The 27,358-nt window shown below is 43.6% G+C and overlaps 1 protein-coding gene and 1 pseudogene across 9 annotated transcripts in view; both read left to right on the forward strand.

Annotated features, from left to right (window-relative positions):
• ANKS1A (ankyrin repeat and sterile alpha motif domain containing 1A) overlaps positions 1 to 27,358 on the forward strand; it is a 193,717-nt gene that overhangs the window by 122,899 nt on the left and 43,460 nt on the right. The gene's annotated exons all lie outside the window — the stretch shown is intronic.
• Positions 392 to 4,568, forward strand: LOC108585428 (annotated as a pseudogene).

A 27,358-nucleotide genomic window follows, 5' to 3' on the forward strand; every position in this document is an offset into this window, starting at 1 on the left:
GCAGTTAGATCTGTATTTCAGAATGTTTTACCAATTAGAGATGTGTTTAACTGCCTAGCATAGTTCCTAGCATGCATAAAGTGTTGACTAAGTGGTAGATATTAATGTTACTATTGTGCTTGGAGCTTCCGAGAATGGGAACTGAGGCCTGGAGTGCCTTCAGACCTTAAGAAAGGCAGAGCTCAGGCCGGGCATGGTCGCTCACGCCTGTAATCCAGGCACTTTGGGAGGCCGAGGCAGGTGGATCACCTGAGGTCAGGAGGTCGAGACCAGCCTGACCAAAATAGTGAAAACCCATCTCTACTAAAAATACAAAAATTAGCCGGGCATGGTGGTATGTGTCAGTAGGCCCACCCACTCAGGAGGCTGAGGCAAGAGAACTGCTTGAACCCAGGAGGCGGAGGTTGCAGTGAGCGGAGATCACACCACTGCACTTCAGCCTGAGTGACAGGGTGAGACTCTGTCTCAAAACAAACAAAAAGGCAGAGCTCTTTGCAGGAGGTTCTTTGTTGTTCAGTGGTGGCAGAGTCATGGGGAACCACTGGAGTTCAAACCCTTCAACTGGTGATCCTCCTACACAGCTCTGCCTCACTGCAGGGATGGGAGAGCCCACCCAGCCTGAGAAAGTAGGGCAGGCACCTTCCCCATTGTTCTCATTTGAGAAGTTAACGAGCTTTCTGTTGAACTCCCTGAGAGGAGAAGAGAGGTTGGAGAGAAATCTGCAGCCTTCTCTACAATTTATTTTTCAAATATATTCTTCCACATAATGGCCAGCAAATGGCTGGCTGGTTGGTTGGTTGGTTGGTTGGGATGATGTTCTCCAGTTGGGGAACATGTATGTCTAATAGATCTGGGAGTCATTTTCTCCAAATAGAGACTGCTCTTTATTGTGGGTTAATGCAGCCCTGTTGAACTACCCTGAGCAACTTGACTTCTGAAAGATAGCCTGGTTAAGGTAAACCTCTGTGATCGTATCTGTTAATGACACTAGCGTTCTCCCTATTTTCTATTGTATTTTTGGTGACAAAGAATCATAGTTTGCCTTTAGAAGAGCTCAGCCTAAGAGGAGATCTGAATCCAAGCTTCACTAGTTATTTTCTGTGTTCTCCAGTCAAGTCAAAGCATTCTTTGTTGCCTTAATGATGCTTGGGACATAATAGAGGACAAACTGAGGTGTACATAAATAAAACTTTAAAAATATATAGATAAGGAGTGGGAAATTCACCTACATCCCTCCATGCACACTTAACCTCTGTTAACATTTAATACATATCCAAATTTGGCATCTTAGTGTATTTACTAATTATAATTTGCTTTTCTTACCTAGTTACTGCATGTTGTAGATATCTTACCATGACAGCATCAATAAGATCTGGATTCAGACCATCATTCTAAAAAGGCTGTGTTCTCTTGTATGGCTATATCATAAGGTTGGTTGGTTTGTTGTTGTTGAAACTGTTCTCCAACCATTAGATGCTGCACAGGTCATTTTCCACCTGCCCTTCAGGTCCAGTTCCTACCCTTTTCTATCTGCCTATGTACATTAATAGGCCAAGGGGTTGTTGGATTGGCTGTGTTCCTCTACTGAAAGCCACCACTCCTGGAGGGACCTTCTCCCAATAGCTGTTCTCACTGGGTTCTAGTAAATGGTCCCTCCCTTTGACCCTTCTGACCTAAGGCTCCTCATAGTGACTAGCTCCCCTCCCTGCACCTTACCTAAGGCTCCACATTGTGACTAGCTCCCCGCCCTGCACCTTACGCAAACCTGTGTAAATAATCCCATTATTAAGTTCCTTCAGGTGCACAATTTGTGCCGTCTTTTCCTGCAGGGACCCTGAGTGACACAGCAGTTTTTGGCACTGTTTCTATCAACTCTGAGCAAGCATAGATGGCTGTATGCTAGAGCAGTAAACATGGCTCTAGCATGTAAATTGTAAATTAATCTTCATTTGCAAATGAACTGCAAGGCTTAGATATTGAGAGTGCTGGGAAGCAGGAGAAATTCATCATTTAACTGGAAGCACCAAAGCTGTGGCAGTGGAGTCATGGCGGGACCAGCATGTAGAAAGTTTCTTTCACTCTTTGAATATTGGTTGAAAGGAGTGCAGCTGAAACTGTGACCAAAGGAGGCATTATGCCTCCAGGAAAATCTCACGGAAAAGTATCACAAGCAGCAGTGGTAGCTGTTGGATCAGGCTGTAAAGGAAAGGGTGGAGAGATTCGATCAATTAGCGTGGAAGTTGGAGACAAAATTCTTCTGCCAGAATATAGAGGCACCAAAGTAGTTCTAGGTGACAGGATTATTTCTTATTTAAAGATGGTGACATTCTTGGAAAGAATGCAGACAGAAATAAATCACTATTGAAATGACATCACGTGAAGCTGCTCCTTCCACTGAAGTCCTGAAATATTTCATCATATAAATAATTTCCATGTCTGTCTTTATAATAAATTCATAAATTTTATTTAAACTTTCTTTCTTTATAATAAACTAATGATATATAAAGTAATGGCATCCAGTGTCTCTAAAACTTCATTTTTCTGCACTGATACAGACATTTCCAAATAAAAATATGTAAATTTAACAAAATTAAAAATCCAAAACTTTAAGCCTTTCCCACTTCCTACTATAGGAAAGAAACCTGTTTTCCCTTCATCAAGCTGGCAGTGTCCTCGGCATCTCAGCTGTGTGCTCCTGTGGCAGAATTTCTTTTTTGTGTGTCTTCATCCTCTGTCTCTTGCACAGTGTGAGGTACCCACAGCACACAGAACCAGTACCAATTAACATCTGAGATAAATACCTTGTAGGAAGAACAAAAACGTCTTTCTGGTCATATTGTGGTTTGAATGGATAAAAAGTTTGTGATGACCAGATCAGCCTCCCACCTGCTTTGAATGGGATTGAAGTTTATGAAAGAGAAAACCACAGAAGGCTGTTTCTCTGCTTAGCATAAACATTGGAGTCATTTAAAACTTGGCTAAAGGCTTAAATGATAAATTTGTGTTTTGTAATCAGCTTTCATAAATATTAAATAAGTGGGAGATGGGTGAAGAGCAAGGACTTGCTTTGTATGTGTTTTGTATAAGCTGAGAATAATTTCTGGCACAGGATTTTGGGAATGTCCTGGCTTTGTCTGAAATGGTAGTTGAGGAGACCCTTGGCTCTTGAATCCTTTTCCTGAGAAGTGAAGTGGCAGCAACTGGGAGGGCACCCTTTCAGGCCAAGTCCAGAAGTGGCCTCGCTGCCTCGCCCTTTCCAGCTCTGTCCCATTGGAGGCATGATGTCATCAAGAGACAAGCTGATTGGTTCAACTCCGTAGAGGCTTTGGCTGCGTTTAACCCTTGGGGGTTAGGTGTGCAAAAAGAAGAATGTAAAATAAGGAGATTTGCATTTCCACTGATGATGACTAAATTTCCCACGCCATATTCTGCAGTGTGCATTGTTCCTCGTTATGTAAACAAGCATGCTGTGTAGTCTTTTGTGCTGAGCAAAGCCCTCCCGCCCTGAAGAAGAATGTGACACTCCTACCTCTGGGGAAAGATTAGGGCCTGGAATGTCTGTTTAAGTTGTTTCCAAGTATACGCAGTAGTCACAACTTTTATCCTAGATGAAACACCCTTTAAATTTCCATTGGGTTTAGGTGGTCTGGTAATATTGAGGTAATTTGTTCATATTTTAAAAATAATCTCATTTATTTTATAGGCAGCCGTAAACAAACAGTTTTGGCCTTTCTATCGAAGTGATTTTTGTTAGCCTAGATTATAGATGTGTATATATGTGTGTGTGTATATATATGCAGTGTGTGTGTGTATATGTGTATGTATATGTGCATTTCCATGGTCTTGATGCTAACAGGAGAAACTCCACAGTGTTGTGAATGAGCGGGAGTTAGTCCTGGCTCTGCAATTGACTGGTGATGAGAAAACTGGTGTGTTCTCTCCCGCTTGCTGGTTCCTTGCTGCCATCATGCCTCTAACTGGACAGGTGCTGGAAAGCAAGGGGAATGCGCCCTCCCTGCGGCTGCAACTTCACTTCCCACCGATGCATCTCCCCATTGCTGCTGTCCCTGTCTGTCACTCATCCGTTTCCCTTTTTCTTTTTCCCTTTGCTCTTTCTCCCCTTTTCTTCTATGCTTTTTTGTCTTTTTTTCTTCCTCCCTACTTTTCTCATTCATTTTTCCTTTTCATTCTTATTTTTACAGGTGGAGTTAAGGATGGGCTTCTCTTCCAGCCTCTCAGCCCTCTGCGCCAGAGGGATTTTGCTTTTATTTTTTCTTTTTAACAGTTTTTCCAGGGTTGACTCACATTTCTATTCTGCACCAGCATTTCTACCACTTGTGGTGTCGGCAGGCTACCACGCACACCGCCAGCCTCGGTCCCCCACTAAACAGCCTGGTTCCCTTTAGCTGCAGCAAGAAGGCACCATCAAGCACCAGGGAGGGACTTGGGGTATTTGCAAAATCGCCAGCAAAAGGAGAATTTTCCTTTTCTCTCTTTTTTGTTTTGTTACATTTTTTTTTTTAACCCCAGACTGAAAGTTTGGGTGACAATGAATGTAGGTGAATATAGATGAGAGGAATTTGACCTTTATTCCAGTCCATACAAATGCTGAGAATCACAGAAGGAAACATTTTCTGGTATATTCTTTTTATACTTCGGTTGTGGTTTCGTATCTTGTTTTTCTAGTAAAGTATCAGTAGGATACAGAGTGCGTGACTTTACATGACTTTTGGAATAATAGTTCATTTTATATTATTCTAAGCAATTGTGTCTAAGAACAAGTAGCGGTATTTTACATAATCAGTAATAATAGTATAAAATTGAAGTATATTTGTATTACAGTTACTCATTCAGCTAATTTGTTGAGCACTTGCTCTTTTCCAGGTAGGCTCTAAGTGCAATGAACAAAACAGACAAATCCTTTTGCCCTCATGGAGCTGGCATTCTAGAAAGCTAGAGAGGAATGAGAATTTAAAAAGAATAAATAGGTAAAAATCATAGTATGTAGTTGATGATGGGAGTGCTTATGAGAACAATACAGCTAAGAACAGGATTAGAGGGTGCGGTGGGAGGAGGGTTGCCATTAGGTGAGTCAGCCAAGGAAGGCCCCTTTGAGGAGGACGTGAGGGAGCAAGCCATGCGTGCTTGGGGTAGGGAGGGAGAAGCAGGAGTGGTTATTGGGCTACTTTCTCTTAATTTCTCCTGTAGGAGAAATTGAAAATTCTACCCTACACTTAATATTGTCTTACAAATATAGCTTATAACTTGACTTTTACTTTTAACTTCCTTTTTCTTTAGTCATGATTGCTACCTGTGGCCTTTCTCATCTTGGTTTTTTCCCTTGATTTCTTTATTTTAAGCTGCTGGGTGCATGCTTTTAAACATGTGTTTAAAAAAACACACATTTTAAAAAAGCTATTGAACTAGAATGAAATCAGAATTTCTCAAACTTGATCATTGTTCTTGTTGTCATCCTGGGCAAGGATGTTGGGTGAGTTCTGGCGGAGGGGCTGGGTTATAGGTCATTGTCTTAGGAAATGCCTTTCCATGAGCTCATTGCATACTCAAGGCAGAAATAAAATCTGAAAACCAGGATCGTGAAGCAAAGGGAAGAGAATTCAAAATTGCTAAGACCAGAAGATGGCCAGAAATCTCAGAAATGGGAGATCCAGTGAGGGAGGCCAACTGACTGGGTGTTCATGGAGGCAGCGAAGGTGAGTTCAGGGTATGCCACCACCACTTGGAACACAGAAATGGTGCTAGTGTCCTAAAAGAGCATTGACCACAAATAATTCGCCCCAATGAATCTTAAGTACATCCTCTCAGGAGCCAGACCCATAGGTAATTACAACCAGTAAGAGAGGGAGATGCTGGCGGCCTCAGACATTCTCTGACCCTGAGTGGACTTCGGGGACGTCAGGGTAGAGGAAGCTTCTTAGAGACCAGATATGAAGGTGGTCTGTGTATGTGTGCACGCATGTGTGTATATATATCCCAGAGAACTTTAATTTGTTTAGAGATGTGCTATGTGGTCAGAGTGGCAGCCAGACATTGGAGGATAGGCTTTTTATTATATAGGACTCCGAGAAAACAATTAATCTGGACCTCATTTTCACTTCCTTTGAAATGTGTGACCCTCAGAAACAACACAGGCTCTTTTCCTGACCCCCAGTGTTATGCCAACATCCTCAAAGATGTGCTCTCTGATCTCAACTCTGTTTTCATGGACAACTACCCTCCCTGCCTAGGGTTCCTTTGTCCTGCTTTCTTCTCCATAGATGTTTCCTTTTGATGCTATCAGGTGAGTAGCCAGTGGGTAAGAAGCACGCCTGTGGCCTGTAGCTGCTGGGCAGGGCCAAGATGCTGAGCGTATCTTTCCCAGGCATCCTACTCTTGCTCACAAGCTCTAATGGCCCAGTCTCTGGCGCCACAGGGCCCACCTGTCCATAACTCAAGGCGGCCTGTTTATTTGCCTGGACAGGTGGAAAACTGCCTAAGCTCAGTAGGGGCCTACAAATGACAATTTGTCTGGCAGTCTGTTCTTGGCTGTCCTGATTTAAACAGGCAGGAAGCCATTGTAAACTCAGCTAAAAAGTTGTGGTTTGTGTAAATGTTCTGGTTCCTTTCCTTTCCACTTTGGATCTAGTTATTTTCAACAGAACTTCCCCCAAAAGCATGGAAGAGCCTTATATCCGTTATGCAGTGGGCATAAAGTCCTGGTTTTGCAGCTGGGGCCCTCTGTACTGGGCCAAAGGACAGTGAAGAACGCCATGGAACTTGGGTGCAGTGGCAGAGGACTGGCATCCCATCTTCACACTGTACTTCAGGGGTGGAGATCTCCCAGCCTCAAGGTCTTAGGCTGTTTCTGTGTCCTTGGAGGGAATATTTATCTTAACCTCCATATCTAACTGTATGTAGAAATCTAGGCAAAGCTAACCCTAGAAATGGAATGTTTATGCCCTAAGGGATTTTGTATTTTTTTAATTATAATACCTGAATCTAGGTGAAATTTTAAAGATACTAAAGACTATATAGTGAAAAATAAGTCTCCCAGATTCCCGGTTCTTCTCCCTGGTGTTTTGAATATCCTTCCAGAAATATTCTCTGCATATAGAAGCATTTCTGACATGTTAAGCATTTTTCTTTTTAAAAGACAAAATGGTGCTGTCTCATGTGTATTGCTCTGAACCTTGCTTTTTTCATGTAATAGTAATTTTTGGAAAATCATTCTAATTAAGTACATGAAGAGTTTTCTTTTTTATTGTTCATAATATTCCGTGGTGTGCATATACTGTCATTTATTTTTGTTTCTTGTAGATGAACATTCTACATGTTACCAGGCTTTTACTGGTTAAAGCATTGCTGCAATGCAAATCCTTGTACAGAGTCATTGTAAGATGTTTCCAGAAGCTGAACAGCTGTGTGAAAGAGTTTGTGCGTGTTAAATTTACTTTTCTACCCACAACATGTAAACACCTTATCAACATGGGGGTGGGCAGCCTTTTAGTCTCTTTTTGGTTAACAGAGTGGTAATGTTATCTTGGGTTAAAGTGTGTTTCTTATTATGAGTGACACTGGCATCTCTTTACATGTTTACAAAACACTATTTTCTAGATTCCTTTTCTCTCTCTCTCTCTTTTTTTTAACGTTGTTATTGAATTGATCTCTTTCTTACTAATTTGTAGAAGATCTTTATATTTGGAAAAAATCAGCCCTTTATCTGTGATATAATTTGTCTTTTGGCCTTGTGGCATTTTTATGTGTTTTTTTTTAACATGTAGAAATTTAGAATTTTTATAGTTGAATCTATCAATCTTGTATGACTTCTGCTTTTTTTTTTTTTTTTTTTGAGACAGTCTTGCTCTGTCACCCAGGCTGGAGTGCAGTGGCACAATCTCGGCTCACTGCAACCTCTGTCACCTGGGTTCAAGCAGTTCTCCTGCCTCAGCCTCCTGAATAATTGGGGTTACAGGCGTGTACCACCACACCCAGCTAATTTTTGTATTTTTAGTAGAGACAAGGTTTCACCATGTTGGCCAGGCTGTTCTCAAACTCCTGACCTCAGGTGATCCACCCACCTGGGCCTCCCAAATTGCTGGGATAACAGGCATGAGCCACTGCGCCCAGCCGACTTCTGCATTTTGCATCCCAGTTAAGAAGACTTTCCTTACTCTACGATTATAAATATATGTATATTATTTGTGTATATACATTTATATAATTACATTATATATATTACATATACATATATTATATAATTACATATATAATGTATACTTACATGTAATATACAAATATATATTATTTGATTACAAATATATTTTATATATATAGTTACACATTCTATATATATACACACACACACAAACACATAATTTCCTCCTAGTATTTTATGGTTTCATTTTTCAGGTGTAAATCTTTGTTTCTTCGGAATTCATTTTGCTATGAGGCGTGCTAGGCATCCTGTTGATTTTTAGCTACAATTTGATTCAGCCCACTGTTTGATTCAGTTTTCCAGATGAAGAAACTAAAGCTTTGAGAGCTGAAATGACTTGCCTACGATGTTAGGGTTGATAAATGAGGGAAACCAGCTGAAACTACATCTTCTAATACACAAGACTGTATTTAGAATATAGGTGAGCTAAACCTTTATTTTGGCATTAATTAGCAGTTACTTTTCATTTCCTCTTGTTTCAACCCAAATTATTGCAGCATTAGCTTACTCTTTCCCTCTAACTGCAGACAAAAATATTTCTCTTTGTGTACGAAGGAAAGCAACTTAGGAAAGGCGTCTCCTGGGAGAAGCATGTGTTTCCTTTTTACTATAATATTAAGACTCAAAGCATTTCTTCCCTTTACTGCTTTCTAAGATGGGGGGCTGTTAGCTTTTTCTTTTGTGACTCAAAAAGTGAGGCGATGATTTCCAGCAAATTCTGAAATTCGGAATTTGGAAGGAATCCTAGTTACCACGTAGTCCAGCTCCCTTATGAACAAAGTCACTTCTGTGTTGTCTAAAAGTGATCTTCTGCACTACTATACTTGACTGGTTTAAAAATAATAATAGTAACTAACTAAATAAATAAAAATGATCTTCCAACTTCTGCTTGTAAACCACAAGTAACCCCCTCTGCCATCCACCGTTACGTCTATGAAATAATGAAAAATCCTTTCTCATATCCAGCTAAAATTTGTGACTTCCACTCCATCAATTCTGGTTTTACCTTCTTGGTAGGTCATGCACGCAGTCCTCCATAATAGTTGTTCAGATATTTGAAGCTACAATTATGTCCTCCTACCCTCAAACCTTCTAATTTCCTTGCCAGGCACCCCAGTTCCTTCTCTCTCACCTCAGATGGCTTATTTTCAAACTGCTTTTGTCTTGGCCCTTTGGTGAACATCCTCTTAAAATTGTATGACATTGTTACAGATGCTTGTATATGATGTACATTGCATGGTACACTATGATGAGATTTACGTGTCGCAGGCCACGCGATAATGCTTCATCAAGGGGTTTGATGGGCTTCTTAGTCTCCTGAAAACTTAAGGGTTCAATCTGTCAGTGAGCGCAAGTCAAAGACAGTGTGCACAATGCTTCCAGAGGTACCACAACCTCCATCAGGAGGCCATACAGAAAGCGGTTCTGTGGAGTGGAGGTGCTTGTTGCCTTTTAAAGCTTTATCCTGTGGTTTCTGCCCTGGAGATACAGCTCAGCCTCTCCCCTGTTGTGCTTTTTTGGCAAAATCAATATAGCTTTTCCCTGTACCCCATCACATAACAGTGACTCTACCTACTCTCCACCCAACAGCGTAATGGCCTGCTCTGGGCCCATGAGACTTGCTCAGGCATTTTTTAGCAGCTACATGACTCACCATGGCTTTAATTTGCAGGTAAAGATGCTTTTGTACCAATTGTTCATTTGAAATCAATAGGACAGGTGAGTCCTGGGAAAGCCTATGTTGTCTAAATGACCCTGAGGTAGGCCTTGTAAAGGGTCACTCAAGTCCCCTTGTGCTCTTGACCAGAACCCTTCCTCTTCTCTCCATTTTGTGCCAGTCGCCAGGGTTTCCTTCCAAAATCTCTCCCCTCCATTCACACTCATCTATCTGGGATCCTCAGCAGCCACCACCTCAGTATCTCCCTGCTTGCCTCTGGGCTTCTGTAGCTCCTCTTACTTGTGGCTGCCTTACCATGTTCCTCAAACATTTTGTGTTATCCTCCCTTGACTAAAAACGTCCTTGCAGCCGGGCGCGGTGGCTCAAGCCTATAATCGCAGCACTTTGGGAGGCCGAGACGGGTGGATCACGAGGTCAGGAGATCGAGACCATCCTGCCTAACACGGTGAAACCCTGTCTCTACCAAAAAATACAAAAAACTAGCCAGGCGAGGTGGCAGACACCTGTAGTCCCAGCTACTCGGGAGGCTGAGGCAGGAGAATGGCATGAACCCAGGAGGCAGAGCTTGCAGTGAGCTGAGATTGTGCCACTGCACTCCAGCCTGGGCCACAGAGCGAGAGACTGTCTCGGGGGGGGGGGGGGGGGAACAAAAACAAAACAAACAAAAAAACGTCCTTGCTTCCCTATTGCTATGGTTCAGAGTGCAGACTCCTTAGCCTGGAGTGCATGATTCGCCAGAGAATGAGCCCATGGCCCAGCCTCTGTAACTGGCCTTCTCTTTCATCTCATACCCTATTTTTCCAGCTCAGTTAATTCCTATACTCACTGTTTTCCCCTACACATTGGTTTATCCTATTCTCCCTACTGGGGTGGCTTTCTCCACTTCTTTTTGTTAAAATTCCACTCTTAATTAGAGGCTTAGTCATTCATTCACCACACTTAGGGAGAGCCTACTGTGTGCTTAAGCTGGGCATACAGAAATGAAATTGTAAACCAACATGCAGCTTTTGAGGGACTTAGACCCTAAAGGGAGAGATAGGTATTAAACAAGTACAAATAAAAATATGACCACAAACAAAAATAAGTGCTCTTGAAGAAAAAGAGCAGAGTGCTGGGCAAGGTGTGGGATGTGCGGTGAGGCCCCATTAGACGGACTGGCCCTGAGGCCTCTCTGCAGTCAGGCTTAGGGAGACTGAAGGAGCTCAGTAGCCCAGTAAACAGTGATGCGGCTCAGGAGAGGATGGGGTCAAGTCTCTGTCTGCTGTAAAACCTGCCCCCTTGCACTTTGAGCTTGAGAGGTCTTCCCATCAGCAGCTCTTTCCGCCGGCACTACATGCTTTGCTACTCTTGTTTGTGTGCATGGTCCTTCTCCCCAGTCAGATGAGAGACCTTTTCCAGAGTAGTAATCAGTTCCTTTTCACAAGCCCTCCAGCTCCCCAGCCCTAAATGGGTACTTAGAAATGCAAGGCCTTGATTAAGGGCCTCAGAAGGATGTGGGATGTCGTAAGTCCTTAAAATGTCATGTTTTCCCCCAAAGAACTCAAGGTATGTCAAGGTATGGATTGCTAAAGACTTGCTCCGCTTGGGCATAGATAGATATCTGTTTTTCTTCTTTTTGAGGGAGATACAATAATTAAGCCCTTCTCCTTTACCTCGCCCTGAAATTTGGAATTTTATTTTCTTTTTCTTTCTTTAGTAATAAGGTAAAGAGCCCTTTTATGCCACAACTTAGGGATTCTAAAGCATATTCAGAATAATTTGCTTCATAGATGTGAGCACAGAAATTTGCAGATTTTGGGAGACATATACTGAATGTCTTATGACTTTCTCACTTAATTAATAAATTAATCCTCCCTCACCCATTTTTTAAAGGTAAAAATATTTCACTAAAACAAGCTGGTTTGGAAAGGGGGAGATGAATTTGGCATTTAAATGTCAAATGCATGTTTTAAGCTAACTTCATTCACTGCCCGGTCCTGCCTCCATACATAATTAACATTTATAAAGAATGCAGATAGAATCCCCCTTGATAATGTCACATTGGTGTTAACAGTCTTTCTGCTTCTAAGTATCATATGTAAGTCAAGAACAGAAATAGTTTGGACAGTTCTTGGCCCCTATTATTCCAAATTAGATTGAGAGAAGAAAAGAACCAAACCAGATATGGTATATTTTTGTTAAAATGTCAGCTCCTGCTGGGGTAGCTCCGTATGTTCCCACAGGTCTCCAGAAGGACTTGCTGTAGCAGAGCAAAGCAGAACTAAACAAATCCTCAGCTGGGTCCATGTGCTTACAGCCATTACGGGCCTTATAGGCACTTAGTAGAGGAGAGAGTTCACATCTCAGACGTGTAGGATGCTGGTGGAATTCATTGGGTTAAAGAAAAAATTTCCAAGGCCCATTTTTTAAGAATCGAAAATATTACTGCTGATCCTGAAATAAGGTCTTTGATGAGTCTCTCCTGTTGGGGTATTAACCTAGAGGTCTGGCCATGCTCCAGTTCAGATAACGCTGTGTCTCTGTACTAAATTCTTCCTGTAGGTTCAATTAGATTTTGGCCTTTTTTCATCTTGGGCAACAACTCAAGAACTGCCCATTTCTAAGGCAGGAGCTTAGTGATGGATGCATTTGTTTCACTGCTGACAAAGATTTCAATGTAAAATCTGCCAGCCCCTTGAGGATGGAAACACAGATTGATCTCAGTGAAGAACCAGTCTATTGGTCCTCGTGCAGAGATGCATTAACGTCTCTCTGTGCTCTGGAAGGGGTTCACTTCCCCAGGTGGACCTGAGCAGGCTGGATGTTGCAGCCCACTCAGCGGCAGGATCGGGTCCTGTTCCTGGAAGAGAACTCCACTAAGGTACTTGTTAGAAGTCATCAGTGGTGTTAACACTCAGGTTCCTTTGGTCAGTGGTTCCACAAAGCAACATTTCCTCAGCACCCACTATTGCCGGGCTTTCAACTGCTGTATGTGGCATTATGAGAACATAATGTTGCAGGTTTAGGTTTGCTGTGTACTTTTTACCAGGGGTGTATCTGTGTGTCTACTGATGAATTTCTTAGAGGTGTATTAGTTTGCTACCTTGGTACCTTTTGCCACTTAGTTTTGCTTTCTCCTTTTCAAGGAACAGCATATGTGTGTGTGTTTCATTGCAGCGATCCACTGCAAATTGTGTATAAGCTTTTGTGAGTGTTTTTCTATTTTGACATCACCATAAGTGTTTTGGTTCTTTTTCTTGAATGTTTGTTCTCTGTCTGGAGTCAAACCCGAGATAGACTTGGAAAGTGAATAGTGTGGGATCAGCTCTCCCACAGTCACTAGCCCCAGCCAGCCTTGTTTCTCAGGGACAGCCTAAGTGGCACTGGGGAAAGCAAGTGGACCTGCAGGGCACTCATTGACGTTAGTCAGAGCATCTGAAACAAGAAATTACAAGATTCCTGGGTCTAGACCCGGCTTATGGGAAGTTCTGTCTGCATCCGGGGAGCACCATGTACCTCTGTCAAATTTGTGGCTGTGCCTTTTAGTTTAGTTTAGACAGTGCCTCTCACTTAACATTAATTAAAAAACAGTTTTAAGCCTTTGTAGGCTTGGTATTACTCAGGCCAGTATCATTGCATCATTTGCTAAATTTTATGTAATAAGGTAATTGTGTCTATATTTCTTCACTGTTGTGCTAGAAAAGGAAATGAAACATCATAAATCTGAAGTGAGCATGGTCAGAGGCAATCGGATCTACAAAAGTGAGGCTGAAGAGAGGAAGCCTGAGCTGAGTGATGATTGATCCCTGTGACATCACAGAAGGACACATGGGCTAAGGACAGCCTTGATCACGAATCCTGGCATCCTGAGCCAAAACCCAGATGCAAAAACTTAAAGGGGATATTTTACAACAAGTGAGGGAAACAGCTCTCTTGACATTGGTGGTGATAGCCTGTGGGACTCATTACCCGTGAGTAAGTGGTGGATGTTGGCTTGGGAACGGCCTCGCCCTGAGTAACAGGCAGAAACGTGCTGGCGGGCCTCCCTGGAGCCCTGTTCTCAGCTGCACTGCCAGTGGCTGAGCGGGCTGGCCTGGATCATGCGCTTTACTTTATCAGCAGGTATTTACTAGGTGCCAGTTATGTGTCAGGCTTGGTGCTAGGTGATGGGTGCAGGGAGTAGAGTTAAAGGACACAGTTCCTTCTCTTAGGAAGTTTCCTTGAAGGAAGTCAAGTGGCTCCTGAATTCTATCTAAAAAAGGCTTAAGAGAAGCAGTCTGGTTGAAGTAGGGGCTGGGGGCTCGTCTGAATGATGTGCTTCACTGTTTGGCTTTGTTTTACCTGTTTTATGTCTTAGATCAACAAAAAGAATTTCTAAAATACACTTTTATTTATACCTTAAATAAGACTAAGAAAACATTAGTTGTTTATATGTAAAAGCATTTGTTTTTTTTTCGTTTTTTTTTTGTTTTGTTTTTTGGTGTTGGCTTGGCAGGAGGCTGTTGAGCTTATAGGTGGGTAAATGTGCCCCATCCCCTGGGTACCCCTCTTGACATGGCCATTACTGGCCTCTGTTTCCACCTGTTTATCCCTCATGTCACATTGACACATGGGTCTCCTAGATGTTTGTTTTGAGTTCTACCTCAAGCCTGGCTGCAAACTGCTTAGAGGTTGCCAACCTGGGTGAGTCAGGAATCAGCCTCACTTCTCAGTTCCACAGCTGATTTATTAGTCATCCCTGCATATCAGTTTGTCTGTCTGTTAAACAGAATAAAACAAGAGTGTTTCCTGCCGATTCCCTGTGGAGTGTGGCAGGCCAGTGCTTGTTGGCTTCATTCAGAAACCAGGCCTCTTGGAAATACAGAGCAGTGTCCTCAGTGACTGCCCTTCACAGGTGGCTGCCCCACCTCTCTCCGCTTGCCTCCTGCTTTACATTCAGAGCAGGAAAGCTGTTAGCACAAGGTTCATTTAAAACCCCAGTTGAGGAGGTTATCATAGCATCCTTAATTCTAGTGAATGGCTCTGGTTTCCCTTCAGCAGTTGGAGTGATTAAATGTCATAATATATCAGGGGAGTACCAATTATGAACATGGATTTCATGCTGGGTGCTTTTACATTCTTTGGTTGGTGTTGGGCATAGTACTAACTTACCTTAGCAGCACCTTTAATTGGGGCATTCATGAGTTGAATTGGACTCTGAGCAGCTGGAAGGGTCTGGGACTGAGGACTGCTGCCAGGGCTTCACCTGTCCTGTCACAGTTGGCCTGTTGGGGCATCTAGGATCGGCGTCTAGGATCTTACTCACGTTTGACTTCGTGCCTGGGCAGAATATTTTTGCTTTGAGCTGTGATGCTGTGTTGGTTTTCATTGTAAAACATCAGAGTCAGAAGGTTCCCTAAGTGTGAGTTCTCTCATTACAGGTTAGGAAACTGAGCCCATTAAGGATGTGACCTACTCAGAGTCTCACGAGACCTTTGACAGCGCCCAAACCTCTGCTGCATAGCAACATCTTTGGCGCAGACTGGGTACTTGATACCCACTTGTTGAATAAATGAGCAAATCCAGGTCTCTCGAGATTTGTTTAACAGTTATGTCAACTTTTTTTGGTTTAAACTGTCCACATACCAAATCCGGTTTTGGTTCAGTGACTGATCTAGGGTGTTAGAAGATTCCGCCAATTTTGTAGAAACAGTAGACAGACTGGTCAGCCTTTCATGTTGCTAATGCTGAGTGGCAAGTTTAACCCTGTAGTTCCTTCTTTCTCTCATGTGGTATCTTAAAGCAGTGGTTCTCAAAGGGCAATTGCATCACCTGTCCCTGGGAACTTGCTAGAATTGCAAATTCTTCCCTCCTGCCCCAGGCCTTCTGAATTAGAAACTCTGGGGCTGGGGCCTGGTAATGTTTTTGCAGGCTCCTCAGGTAGCACACTGACGTTTGAGAACCAAGGCTTTAAGAGCCAGGTCCTAACAGTGTTCCCTCTGCTGGTGAATAGACTATGCATGTGAGCACCCGGTTATGAACACGCAAGAACCAGGCATGGGATCACATAACACTAGCAATCAAATAAAATGTAATGCAAGTTTTATCTGACATAGTTAATATATACATGGTAGTTCTTGTGCCAGTGGTAATTAGGCAAATGAAAAGTAGTTCATATAAATGGCTATAATGAATATTACCTAGGCAAATCAAGTTTTTATAGTTTTTCCCTATAGCTTTTTAGTATCTGCTAGCAGTCATTACTGTTGGTGACTTCCCTAATTACACAGATGTACATTCTTCACTCACAGAAATATACTCATTCATATATGAAATTCTGGCTCAAATTTCCCAATTGTTAGGATTCCCTGTGACCACCTATCTCTGGTTGAGTTTTAAAATCTCAAAAGCAGGATTTAAATGCAAATAGCTTATTTGGGAGGTGATCCCAGGAAGCACTGGTAGGGGAGTAGGGGAGTGAGAAAGAAAGGAAACCAATAAAGGATTTGTTATCAAGCAGGTTACCCCTTGGGCCCCGGGGCTTAGACCTGCTGCGGAAGTCTGGGAGACTGAAACTTACTTTAGATCAAGGGAGCTGGGGTATTTATCTACCACTTCCAGTCAGTCTGGATGAGGGCTGCTCACCTAGTGGGAGTAGGGACAGGACATTAATTCCCTCTCGCTTTTAGTCTACCCAGTGTACAGGTAGGTCTAGAGGGCTCTGGCAGCCTGAGAGAATCCTCAGAGTCACAGGTGCTTGCAGTTGGAAACTGGCAGATAGGAGGGTTTAGAAATGACGAATGCATATTGTCTACTTTACCACCCATTAGTGGTCCTGGGCTGGGGCTTCTCAGGCTTTCATGTGTACACTGCCCCCAGGTCTTTGAGGCGCACCAGTGCTGTCACTCTTGGCACAGGAAGGGTTTTCCCTGGGGTTCCTGTTCTGGAGGGGACATGGGCAGGCAAGCACTCAGGGGCTGAGAGCAGCTGCCAAGGGTGGTGGCAAGAAAAGGGAGAGGGCACTATGAGAATAGACTCTGGGTCTCAGAGTCTGGGCCAGGGACAGGGCAGGATGGAGTGAATGAAAAATCCTGGGGCACACAGATGGCTGGCATCAGGTCTCTCTGTCTCTGGGGGAGGAGAAAAGGAAAGCAGAGGGTTCTGGGCACTGGTAAGAGGAATAGAAGGCAGAAGAGAAACTTAAATTTCTTGCCAGCCTGTGCCTTTCCTCTAACTGCAACCCACACCCCCACCTTGTTCTACTGTTGTTTTCCATTTTCTCTAGGCTGAGAGAACTGTCAGAAGCCAGTCAGGCTGGGAAGAAAGGGAGCTTTATGCCTGGCCTCCCTGTGGGTGGGTCTGCTGGCACGTTGTTTGCGTGCCACAGTGGTGAAGATGGGGAAACTGGAACTGTGCATTGTTACTGAGATAGTCCTCAATACAGTTTTGACCGGTCCATGATGAAAGGAGAAAGTTAAGGACAGTGAAGAGTGCTGTGATGGTGCTGATGGTATTTGATTGCCAACCACCTTTATTCTGATTATGTTCATTCTTTCCCTTTTTTTAATTTTATCTTTTTAGAGACAGGGTCCCACTCTGTCGCCCAGGCTGGAGTGCAGTGGTGTGACAACAGCTCACTATAACCTCAGATTCCTGGGCTGAAGTGATCCTTCTGCCTCAGCCTCCCCACTAGGTAGGACTATAGGTGTGCACCACCATGCCTGGCTGTTTTTGTTTTTGTTTTTTTGTAGAGACAGGGTCTCGCTGTATTGCCCAGGCTGGTCTTGAACTCCTGGCCTCAAGAGGTCCTCCTGCCTCAGCCTCCCAAAGCACTGGGATTAAAGGCATGAGCCATGGCACCTGGCCTTTTTTCTTTTTTCTATGCTTCCGTTGTTCTTTCTTTTATAAAACAAAGGAATAGTTTTCATGTTGATTGTTAAATGTTTTTCTCTATTAAATTTATTTTGAAATAATAATAGATTCACAGGAAGTTGTAGAAATAGTACAGAGAGGTCCTTTTTTTAGTACCCCTCACCTAGTTTCTGCCCATGGTACTATATTATTTAACTCTAATACAATACCAAAACCAGGAGATTGACTGTGGAACAATCCACACACCTTATTCACGTTTCACCAGTTTTGCATGTACTTTGTGTGTGTGTGTGTGTGTGTGGTTATATGCATTTTTATCATGTGTAAGTTCATGTGATCACCACCACAATCACGATGCAGAACTGTTCTTTCACTACAAAGATCTCCCTCATACTTTTTTGTTTGTTTGTTTTTTGAGATGGAGTTTTGCTCTTGTTGCCCAGGCTGGAGTGCAATGGCGCGATCTCAGCTCACTGCAACCTCCGCCCCCTTGGTTCAAGCGATTCTCCTGTCTCAGCCTCCCGAGTAGCTAGATTACAGGCCTGCGCCACTACACCTGGCTGATTTTGTATTTTTAGCGAGACGTGGTTTCTCCATGTCGGTCAGACTGGTCTTGAACTCCCGACCTCAGGTGATCCGTCTGCCTCAACCTCCCAAAGTGCTGGGATTATAGGCGTGAGCCACCATGCCTGGCCCATCCTGTTAATTTTTAAAGTCATTTCCCTTGGTAAAAAGTTGACAGCTTTATAACATTTCTGTTTCTCCCAGTTAGGAAGGAAAATGGCCCAAAAACTTACCAAATTAAGGGGTCACTGCCACCTGTGTCCCTGTTGAAGTGGGACAGCACAGTGCTCTGCACAGAAGCCATTCTCCTGAAAGACGCAAGTGTGTGTTTCTGCCCAGGGCTATAGAGAAGGAAGGGTGAGAAAGATCATTTTTCTCAGGTCTTTTTCCTTCAGTACTCAGCCCTCGAGAGGCCTAAGTCATATATTAGACAGCTCAGGCTTCTGTAACAAAATACCATAGTTTGAGTGGCTTAAACAACAGACATTTATTTCTCATAGGTCTAGAGGCTGGGAAGTCCAAGATCAAGATGCCAGCCAGCATGGCCCCTGATGAGGACCCTCTTCCTGGCTTAGAAACGGCTGCCTTCTCACTGTAATCTCACATGGCAGAATATATGTATCTCCCTCTTCTTATAAACCCTACCCTCATGAATTCCTCTAACCCTAATTACCTCTCAAAGGCCCCATCTCCAGATACCTTCATAGTGGGGGTAAGGGCCTCAGTATATGAAATGTGAGGGAACAGAACTCAGGCCATAGAAAGTATCTTCATCAAGGGCTGCTCCATATTCTGCCATCTCCTCAATTGCAAAATCAGTGGAGTATCTTGGCAGAGAGGCAACAAGAAAGGTTTAGGCCCTGTATTGCCAGCCTTGTTAACTTCGTTAAATTATTTAGCCCCGTCAAGCCTGAGTTTTCTCATCTGCAAAACTGAGAGAGTCATGTGGATGAAGTCTGAGGCCCTGCTTGCTGAATCTGCAGCTGCCTGCCTCCTGTGACCCTCGTCTTCCTTTCCTCCATTTCCACTGATTGGTGGTGAGAGCCCAAGGGCCGAGTTTGTTGATCCCTGTACCAGCTGTTCTCACTTATTCCCACTTCTGGGGGCAAAGGAAAAAAGAGGAGTTTGAGATTTTGAACTTCACAGTTTTGACTAGAGCCATCCTGTTTATTTTCAGTTATGTAGAAGCATATTTGAAATTCTGATGTATGTGCCTACACACAGACACACATGGCCTGAGCACAAAAGTATTTGAGAAAAACAAGGCTCTTACTGATTATTTCCTTCAGTCTCAGACTCTCTCTACACCAGTTCACTTATTACTCAAGCATTTGATTCTACAAGAGGCAGAATTTTCGAAGATAAGATTCCTATGCCCTGACTGACAGTGGAGCTTAGAAGCCCAGCCTGGGACCCTCTGGCCGTTAGCCAGGGACTCTTTGGGGTCCCAGTAGGCTTCCCCTTCACCCCTTTCTTCTCTCCCATAGACCTCAGGGATTGGCCCACCTGTCCAGGTGCCTGCCTCCACTGTGTCCTCCCTCATCCCTTGTATCCCAGAACTCTGGGGAAGGAATAATGTTTTCCAGTGTCTCCCCAGTTTTGCTGTGTTTGAAATAAGCACACAGTCCCCTTTTAAGATTTTATTGCATGTTAAAACAAAAATGGGAAACTGAGAGGTTTGCGGAAAATAGCCAATAAATAGCCAACAATGGGGATGTTATAAAGTTATGAGAAATACTAAAAATAATAGTTGTCCTGGGTCTTGGTCAAACATTAATAAACTAGCTCTTTCCTTGGCTCCTCTGACTGCCTTCTCTCTAGATATTGTCTTGAGGTTGTAGCTTCCACTCGTTTTCTGAAGGGCCCTACCTCCTAGCACATACACAAAGCCCCTAGAGAACAGCTGTTGGCAGCAATCAACGCTTACAAAACAGCTGAGACTGGTGGGCTGTAATTACTCTGAAATCTTCTTGCAGGCTGAGATTGGAGATGGCCTTTGAATTGTGGGCAGCTTGGGGGTCTCTCACTGCAAAGGTCCCACAAAGTGGAGAGGATTGCATGGCCATCTTTTCTGCCTTTCCTCTCCCTTCATGCCACTTTTCTTGATGTCTTTCCTGAGAAAATTTGTACACTCCATAATTGTAACTTGTAAGACTCACTTGCCAACAAACCCAAGAGTGTAAGTTCACAGGGCCTTTCCTGGAATAGGCACTTTTCACTGGCCTGTTTTGAAAAGGCTGTGTTCTTTCTAGTAATCCCATGGGGTTGTACACTTTAACCTGACATTTAGCCCCCAGCTGTTGCATGTTGCTGCCCATATAGGGAATGGATTTTCTCAGGAGTCCTCACACTGCCAGCCCAACAAGAAACCAGGGCTTGTTGCTCTCTGCCTGCCAGCACCACCCTTTCTTCAGATGCTGAGCTCTTCTGTGGCCTCCCATTTTCCTGCCAGCCAGAGGGAGGTGACCAATCTGAACTTTGGTTCCAGAACCTATTGGGCTACTTTGAGGACATCAAGTTGTGCTCCTGTCCGCTTGGCTGAGAAAAAAAGACAGAACCCTATATGGTTTAGGGATACTGACATAGATGGTAGGTTAAAGAAAAGCCAGAGGATAATAACATTTAATTCAGGATGGTGTGGTCTCAGAGGAGCAGAGAAATGGCGGGAAGTGATCCCAGGAAGGGCATTTTCTATTTCTTAAACCAGGTAGGAGGCATGTGAATGGGTCATTTATTATTGTTGTTGAAATCACAATACTATAAAATACGTTCTTTGGAATTTAAGAAACATTTCATTTTTTTAAAGAGGAAAGAACACAGTTCCTTGTCATTGAGGTCAGCATGGGGCTGATCTAAAAGGATATTGACACAGGAACTGGGCAGTGAGGCAGTAAGGATGCAGTTGGAGGAATATCAGGTGGGAAGATGCCACACATTTGTTGGGTTAGCCACCACATTTCCCCCCTCTCATTTTCTCTTCAGGAAAAATCTCAGATCCAAGAAAGATGTATGTCCTAAACAAATCCCTCCCTAAAATCAGTTAAGGTATAACCACTTTTAAAAGCTCTTTGTCTGTTTTATCCACTGCGTATTGACTGAGCCCACCCAGTGCTTTACCTGATAGGAGCACTAGTGGGAAATACAAAAGAAGCTGAAGAGGCATGCACATGTGTCAAAAGACCAGGAACCATCCTCGGACCTTACGTATGCGTGAGCAGGTTTGCATCAGTGCGGTACAGCCAGGTTGCCTCTGCTGCAAGAATTCTAAAGCACAAACCCTAGATGCAATCAGTCCACAAAGGGTGCAGGTAGGGCACCAGTGCTCATCAGTGCTTGTTGTGTGCCAGCCACCCTCCCTGTGATCTCATCCTCCCCACACCATCCTGGGAAGCAGGCATTAGCATCCCTGTTCACAGGTGAGGGTTACATAGGAAACTGAAAATAATTATCTTCCATGTACCTTTCCTTCCGGTGGAATGTTTCTAATCGTTGTATCCTCCATGGTTATATTTGGGGGACATAAGGTTGCCATTTCCATAATTAATTGTTGTCTGTGCTGGGGTTGTGGGTGGGGCAGGGCACGCATTGGTTCCTAGCTCAGACATTTTCTTTTGGATGACCTTGGATGCCCTTGAGCCTCAGAATATGTCTGCGAGACTTGGAGGATTCCCCCTGCTTTTGCCTCCGTGCTTTATGGTCTGTCAGGGTAGGTAGGAGGACCGTGTTGGGGAGAAGGGTCTTAGTTAAGTGAGTGACCCTCTGTCTCTGTGCACTCAGCTTGTGAACTGGGTGGGCTGGGGGCAGTTTCTTTTCACCCCTTGCCATATGCAGATGAATAGAAGCTGGAAATTTGACTTGTGTGAGGTCACCTGAGTTGACAGACAATGAGAGCCCATGACTTGCTAATGCCTGTGGTCTGTAACCTGGAGATCATGGCCTGGCTAGCTGGCCCTGGACAGAGGCAGTGATCAATAATGTGTAAGGCATTGTTCAAACAGGAACCTCAATGAGGAAGAAAGAAGAGCTGAAAATTTCGCCCCGCAGGGGAGAGACTTTTTAGGAAAAAGCAGCCAGAGAGGGGTTCTGTGTCTCTGGGAGTTGACTCATTGGATGGTGAAGGTGGTTTGAGAGTTTCTGCGGTCATAGCGACTATCTTGTTTATGAGACACTGCTGCCAGTTCCTCCAGAGGCTTTCCGCATGTGCCATTGTTCCAGTAGAAGCCTCTTACATGGCCACTTGGGATGAGGGTGGTTTGGTTTGGTTAAAAACAAAACCCTGTTAATGGAGGAAGTCATTTTTTAAAAAGAATCAAACAATTTAACCCCAAATGGATCGATGTGTACCCTTTTGATGTGGAGCTGGGCCCTTTCTTCCAATGTAGATCTGCTAATTTGGGGTTCTCTGCCTTCCTTTTATTACATGAACCACATCCATAAAATACCATTGACGAAAATTTCCAGTTTGCTTCTTAAAAGTAAAGCCAGAATTTGACCACTTGTGAAGCAAGCTGAGTATAGATTTCTTTTGGAATTTTTTACAACTTCCCCAACCACACTTAATTCAAGAGCACATTTTAAAAAATGATCTCATTATTAAGTCTCTTCAAAGTACTTACTTGGTTGTCACAGAAAGGTTCTTTTACACTGGTTTCATAATTTATGTAATGTTTAATTAAATTTTCTATTTTCATCAACAAATATAACCATCCTAAGCAGTTTTGGAAATGACCCCAGCTGACTCTTGGTAAGGGTAACACTGAGTGTGTGGTAAGGGTAACACTGAGTGTGGGGAGCGAACCTGCCCAGTGTGGACATAACCGTCCGCTGGCATCACTTACTGAGGGACGGGGTGGCGTGCAGTTAGCTCGCTGGCAGGTCGCTTAAGCGGAGGTCGATAACAGGCTTGCCAGGTAGGTGTCGTTATCCCTGTTACAGATGACCAAATGGAGGTGTGGGAAGAACAAGTTGCTTGCTCACAGCAGCGCTGCTGAAAGCGGCAAAGCCGATTCCACAGTCTCAGGCATTTCACTACCTGCAGACCCTGCCCTGTGGGAGCCAGCTGTCTCTGAGGTGAGGGGCTGGAGGCGACCCACAGCCTGCATGAGAAGGAGCAGGCCTGAGTTGAGACGCTGTTCCCTCTCCTTGCTTCAGTATTGTCTTGGATCCTCCTGTTTGGTTCGCACCCCAAGAGCTGCCTTGGAGAAAGGCGTCACTCCCTCACAGAAAACGTTTTGTCCTGAATGGAGAAGCTGCCTCCAGCTGAGTGTCCAGGAAGTGAGCTATTGTTCACACACCATGTTCTAAACGTTCTCTGCCAGAAGGAAGCCCTTTCCCTCTGGTGTATCTTTTAAAACAAAACAACAAAAAACAAAGGAACCTGGGTTTTGATTAACTTGTTTTTTAGATAGAATTTTGTTTATTTTGGAACCAGATGAATGTGAATGGCAAGTACAAGCCCTGTCTAATAGCTGTAAACTGAAACGTGCAAGGGAGGAGGGTGGTGTGGACTATTTGCCTGGCATCTGTAGTTTTACGAGGACTACAGATGTTTCCCAGAGTAAGTAAGGCTGGCATCTGGTCAAGTTACAGAGGGAAACAGGCGCAGTATCTCCTGCTATGGCCCTGGGAAATGGCAGGGACTAAAATCCCCCAGCAACAGAGGCAGACAGGCATTGCCTTTGAACGAGGAACAGATCTCACCATCCGTGCTTACAGCAGCAAGAACCTTGCCTTTCAGGATGATGTCATTCAGGGAATGAATGAATTACACCAAAACTGTGTCTTTTAGGCAATGCACAGCTTGCTCAGACTTGTGTCATAATAAATTAACTCCTCATTATAGCCCTACCTTGAAAGCAAAGGCTGCACTCAGACCTCTTGTACATTGTGTCAGATCTTTACAGCAGGCCTCTGTTGGTATGTGCATTTTGTGTTTGAGGAAACTGAATCTTAAGGAAAAGAAGTCAGGTCATTTGCCCATAGCAATGATGCCATGAGTGAGGACTCTTTTTCACCTTATAGAAGAGGAAATTGAAAGTCAACAAAGTTAAATGACTTATCCAAGGTTCCACAGCTAATTAAGTGTCAGAACCAGAACTTGAACTCAAGTTTTTAATTCATAAGTCCTTGTTCTTTCCATCCCTACACACTGCCTTTCCAATGTTCTCAATCCAGTGCATTTGAAATCCTACGCTGAGCTTTAATAGAGTGAAAGCTAGGCTTGAAACAAGCTGGACACCATGAATTAGGTAGATAATGAATTGAGCAATGCCCACATATGGCTAGTGCTGTGACCCATGGACGTTATTTTGATTTTCTCATGTTTGCTTTTCTCTTCTTTAAAGTGGGAAGAATGCTAGCTCCCCACCAGGGTGCTTGTGAGGAGGAACTGAATCACCAGGAGGGCAGTCAGCTGGTGCCTAGTGCAGCAAGGACCCCACTGAAAGAACCCGACCCAGAACCTCACACCCTGCAAGTCTTGAGTATTCACATTGTTGAACAAAAGTGCTTTCAGGGTCGGTGGTCGACCTTGCTGTGAGCACATGAATTCTATTTTCAGGAAAGATGAATGAGCCTTCAGTGTAGTTCACACAGCTTTCACATACTCCCGAATTTTGAAGGTGTATTTGATTTTGTAATTTTATTTGATTTCAGGAGACAGAGGATACAAACATATTCTACTAGCTAAGTATTCTAATGTGCTGCTTACCATGCTAAAGGAACTCTCAGATGTAGGGATCAATTTCTTTTGACCCTGATTAATATGAGCCAGTTTCCCAGGGTCTACTCATCCTGGGAACACTGATAATTGAGTTTTCAGACTGTCAAGACTGGGGTTAGCCTGGGTTCCAAAATAGAGAAAGCCACACCACAACACAGAAGCTGTGCTGAGAGCCCTTACCCCAGAAGGCTTTGTGACAGGGAATAATGGTGCTATCGACTTTCCCACATTCCTTTCTCTTTGTTTCCTTCGCCTCTCGGGCATGTCTTTGCTTATTAGCATGTTGAGCAGAGTTCATCACAAATGAAACTCAGACTAGTGTTAATCTTACAATTTATTATCTTCTAAAAGATCTGATCCTGAAAGATTTTTCCAGTATTTCAGTATGAGACTTTTCAAACTACAGAAAACTTGAAAGACTTGAATAGTGAATGCCTGTATATCCACCACGTAGGGCATGGATTCTATAATTAGCATTTTGCTGTACGAGCTTTATTGCATCTATCCATCTGTCTACCCCTCAGTGCACTTAGCAATCATGTTATTTTTTGATGCATTTCAAAGTAAGTTGCAGACATCAGTACTTTCATCCCCAAACACTTTAACGTATATATGATTAACTGGAGTTTGATGTTTGTGTATAGTTATTTGGGGGGGGGGTAAAATTTATACAAAGTGAAATCTATTAAGTCTGTTATTCCATCAGTTTTGACCAATACATACATTTGTCTAACCTAAATTCCTGTCAAGATACTGAACATTACTATCGCTCCCAGAAAGTTCCCTAGTGCCTTCCCCAGCCAGCCAGTCCTCACCCAGCCTCTTCTGGTAGTTTTCCATTCTCAATTACTTTTGCCTATTCTAGAACTTCATATAAATGGAATCATTGCGGCACGTGCTCTTTCGTAGGTCGTATCTGAAAGCTTTTAACTAGTGCTTTAAACTGAAGTTTAGGGACTCTGTCAACTTCGTTTACCCACCTTCTTCCTGTTTCGCAAGTTCAGAGGTAATTAGGAGTGGCAAACTGCAGGAAATCTCAAGGCAACTGATGGATCCTGATAGTGTATTTGTATTAACTATATATGTATGTATTATTAAACCTTAAGTATATATAATTCAGTGCTGAGAATCCTACATCTGACCACCCTGATATTATAAGACAGGTGTTCCCCTGTAGAATCTGAGGAGCTAAGACCCGTTTCCCTGGCCACACTACTGAGGAAATTGATTCTGAGTGGAAGTTTAGGATGTTTTCTTTGGCCTGGTTTTATCCATAGCCAGACTAGCAGTGTGCCGTAATGACATTCAGATTGTGAAAGAACCAGACCGAGGGAAGGTTACTTGGAGGCTGGTGGGGGTGCCTGAAGGACCAAGTGGCAGGTTAACCAGTGTTTTTAGGTAACTGCAGGCTTTCTGAGGTTTGTGTACTTCCTCCTCACCCCTCCCCACCATGCCAAAAGATAAGCCTGCTCCCGATGAAAAGTAGATTGTGTACATTGAACTAGAACCCAAATACATAATCCTCATTAATCGTTTAGATTCTTGACCCACTTATTAAAGCCAGTACTTGGCATATAACCCAGAGTTATGTGGCAAGCAATAATAAAGTTAATTGGAATCTAGGTCTCCCAACTTATTTATTCTTTCAGCAGTTTCCTGGCACTTTGAGTAAAAGATTGCTTTTACAGTAGGCTGTTCTGGTATGAGAAGGTCGTTTGGCAAGTATTAGTTCCGTGTGTTTCCTTCACGTCATGTCAAGTCAGGGCCACGTATTTCCTCCCGGTCATGTTCATGTCATGTCCATGTATTTCCTTTCTGTCAAGTTGCAGATGTGGGTCTAAGCCCTGACCTCTGGGTCAGGGAAAGGGCCAGCTGGTAGTTGTGGGGTGCGAGGTGCTTTCAGGGAGCAAGACCCAATATCAGCAACCCAAGAGGTATAGGAAAGACAAAAATGAGGGGGCAGGTGGGAGGTGAGAGCCTGAGACCATGCTCTGGAAGCCAGAGCTCCCTGGCTTTCCTCTCTCCACCAGCCTAGCCTGGGGCAAACACAAAAGACAGGCTTTAATAGGAGCCTTTGTCAGAGGACAAAGCACTTTTGAAACAAAACAGCTCTGTTGTCTCTCAGCCTAGTAGAAAAAGGGGAGTTGATAAAGAAGGTGAAGATGTAAAGGGGATTGAAGTAGGGGGACACAGCAATGAACATGGTAGCAACCTGAGTGCCGCCCTGTGAGACACAGCTGAAGTGGAGACCGAGCCCGCTCTGTGGAAAAGGAGTTCTTCATTGTTAGCGGCCATGTCTGGTCGCCTCGGCAAGGACAGCCCTGAGCCCGCTGGCAGATAGTTACTCATT

Source organism: Papio anubis, chromosome 6 (assembly GCF_008728515.1).
Source record: "Papio anubis isolate 15944 chromosome 6, Panubis1.0, whole genome shotgun sequence".
Lineage (NCBI taxonomy): Eukaryota > Metazoa > Chordata > Mammalia > Primates > Cercopithecidae > Papio > Papio anubis.